Source organism: Penaeus monodon, chromosome 24, assembly GCF_015228065.2.
Source record: "Penaeus monodon isolate SGIC_2016 chromosome 24, NSTDA_Pmon_1, whole genome shotgun sequence".
NCBI classification, from domain to species: Eukaryota; Metazoa; Arthropoda; class Malacostraca; order Decapoda; family Penaeidae; genus Penaeus; species Penaeus monodon.
The window spans coordinates 39,329,999-39,330,214 of NC_051409.1; positions in this window are offsets into that span (position 1 = coordinate 39,329,999).

Here is a 216-nt window from a genome sequence, read left to right on the forward strand (position 1 = left end):
CCAAGTTTGCTGACAGGAACAGGAAGATGGGGATGAGGAGCGTGTCTGTGTCTATCGACAAGGACGGCGATGATGTGTGCAATGATTGGATGAACGGTCTGTTTTTCAGCTGTCCGCCGATGACTTTGCATTTCGTTATGACTTTTTAATTCATGGATTATTGTTTTGATAATGTGTTTTTTTTTCCGTTGTGCCTGAAACCATAGGTATCAGTTT